At 36.8% G+C, this 2,953-nt stretch overlaps 1 protein-coding gene across 1 annotated transcript in view; it reads right to left on the bottom strand.

Moving 5' to 3' along the window:
- Nucleotides 1-2,953, bottom strand: part of LOC106106960 (lachesin-like) — a 96,574-nt gene that overhangs the window by 91,387 nt on the left and 2,234 nt on the right. Inside the window, exon 2 of the mRNA XM_013287658.1 lies at nucleotides 587-591. The gene's annotated coding sequence lies outside the window, so the exon portion shown is untranslated. The remainder of the gene's footprint in view (nucleotides 1-586; nucleotides 592-2,953) is intronic.

Genomic DNA, 2,953 nt, shown 5'->3' with positions numbered 1-2,953 from the left:
CAATTGCAGATGCGTTGCCTACCCTTATACGACGGAGGAGAAGACGCACATAAAGAGGATATTTCCCCTTCCTATGCATCTCCTCCACCATCTAATCCACTTCCCCTTCCCCACATCTCCTTATAAGAAAACGGTGGTAAAGAGAAAAGGACTTAAATTAGGATTGTCGATTGTTTCAGCAGTGGCAATGCCCGCTTTAACATCTTAGCACTGCAGGGCACGCCCGGTGTAATACCACGACCACATAGAAGACAGGCGTTTTCCTTAAGCAATTTCGTGTTTTGTCTAATGAGTGTGGTGCCGGAGGCCTAATTTTAGTCCCTTTCTCTTTACCACCCTTTTCTTATAAGGAGAGGATGGGAAGGGGAAGTGGATTTGACGATTGTTTAACACAACTAATTGAGTACTGTGTCCATAAATAGGAATCAAAGTGAGACAGTTGTGCGATAGTTTGGTCAAAGGTGTGCGAACGCTCTAATTGTCAACCCTAACTCCGTTACCGGCGTGTAAAAGGTTGACATTGATGTATTATCCTGAAGAAAAACCACAAACAAAATGAATTAGAACAACATAAATTACTCCGACACACATCTAATTAGGACCCTTATTTCCTTCAGAAATAGTGAAAACATTAAAGTTGTAAAGGTACTTTTCCACTACGAAAACATTTGTAAAAGCATTGTAAGGAACACACGCATATTGCCAGCACTGTTGAGGGGTGGCTAGGGGTACGGAATTTGATATCTCTCAAATGACGATACAAAAATATAAATCAACTAGCTGTAGCTCGCGACTTCGCCCGCGTGAAATAACAAATATAACCTATTACGTTAGTAGTAATCTACGTAATAACAGAAATCTACCGATGCAAGATTCCACATTTCTAAGCCCGGTAGCTTGTAAGCTGATTTTTCGGTTACCCTTATTGTTTGTGTTCGCGATATCTTCTAAACTATTAGTCCAATTTAAATATTGCAAATTACAATTTTATTCTACATTAAATTCTCCTGATAACAAACGCATTTATTTGGATAAGGGTTAATATTGAAACCAATAAAAGAACGCTGCAAATAGGGTGAGGTGTTTAATTCATTTTATAAACAAAAAAGTGGTTATTGTAAGAAAACCGTTAAAGATAGATATTTGTCATCGCGGACTTTTCTGTAGAACTTTTTGAGATCTACAATTCTTTCATACATCATTTTTATATACCTCTAACGGTTTAGGCAGCGTAAGCCGAGAAAAGTTAAAGATTAGTAATTTTTTGACGCCGGCGACTAGAAACACGCTATTTATTAATAGTTCCTAAACATTAGTAATAATAAAATATAGCCTATGTTATTTACAGATAAATTACCTTTCTGACGGTGAAAGAATTTTTAAAAGCTGTCCAGTGGTTTTTGAGTTATTACATACAAAAATGCAAAGTTTCCTCTTTATAATATTAGTATAGAGTATAGATTACATCATTGCGAAAAAAGTATTACTTGATTTATACACTTATCTATAGGTAACTTAATTTATTAGTTTTTTTATTTAAAACTAGCCAGTGCCAGCGATCTCGCCCGTACATATTGTCAATAGTTTTATTACGAGCTCTCTCTCTTGATTATCCGACCGTTCCCCTCTTTCTTTTAGCATCCAATGCCCTGCCCTGCCCTGGAAGATATAGGATTTAACCCACTAAAACCTCGATGGCTTGTGAAATTGATGAAGATACGGGGATCTTTAAGGAATGTATTAAAATTTCCCTGGAGACAACTCCACAGTCTTACAACATTGGACCACTCTAGGCCTTTTGTTAGACCCTTTCCACCCTTATCTTAAGAGGAAGTGGGAAGGAAAAGATTTGACGGTGGAGGAGACACATAAGAAGGGTAAATATCAAATTTCTGCGCGTCTCCTCTGTCGATCAAGGGTAGGCAACGCATCGGCAATTGCGGATATCTATAGGAAGTCGCTTTGCAATTTCGCCGGTTACAGGTGCTTGCTCGTTTGCCACTTTATTGATATAAAAAATTCTCACCTTCTTTCTAAGTTCTGTCAACCCTAAATCAACGACAACTTCACACAGAATTCATAGATGATTAGTATTAAAGATATCTCCGATAACAAACGTATTCGTGGATTACAATAGGATTTCGTGAGATGCGGGCGTTGACCTACATTCCAGAACGTTCCGAAACATTGTTGATATGTCGATTTTTATATTTATTTTAAATTTCCCTACCCCTTAAGAGACTACCCTCTTCTAGTAGTCACGCTTGTGTTCAACTCTTCCTATACTTAACTGTTACAGGTGTATATATAACACAGACAAACGGCTTGTCTCCTTTGTCGTATATATATGGACAAAGGAATATTTTCTATAGGCATTTTGCAATAAAAGCCTTTTCTACCTAGCCTAGATATCACAAACTATTAATACAATAAGACAGAGTACTCTAGGTATTCAGAATTCAGATATTCTGATAGAGATGTATGAGTACATACTGTACACTACGTAAGGAAAGTATGTATTGTGTTGAAGATATGCTAGAGAAGGGAATTCAGATATTCAGATAGAGATGTAAGAGTACATACTGTACACTACGTAAGGGAAAGTATGTATTGTGTTGAAGATATTCTAGAGAAGGGAATTCAGATATTCAGATAGAGATGTAAGAGTACATACTGTACACTACGTAAGGGAAAGTATGTATTGTGTTGAAGATATGCTAGAGAAGAGAATTCAGATATTCAGATAGAGATGTAAGAGTACATACTGTACACTACGTAAGGGAAAGTATGTATTGTGTTGAAGATATGCTAGAGAAGGGAATTCAGATATTCAGATAGAGATGTAAGAGTACATACTGTACACTACGTAAGGAAAGTATGTATTGTGTTGAAGATATGCTAGAGAAGAGAATTCAGATATTCTGATAGAGATGTAAGAGTACATACTGTACAC

The sequence above is a fragment of the Papilio polytes genome, unplaced genomic scaffold (assembly GCF_000836215.1).
Source record: "Papilio polytes unplaced genomic scaffold, Ppol_1.0 DF824492.1, whole genome shotgun sequence".
NCBI lineage: Eukaryota > Metazoa > Arthropoda > Insecta > Lepidoptera > Papilionidae > Papilio > Papilio polytes.
The sequence above is the reverse complement of the archived record's forward strand: the minus strand, read 5'-3'. Positions and strand labels throughout refer to the sequence as shown.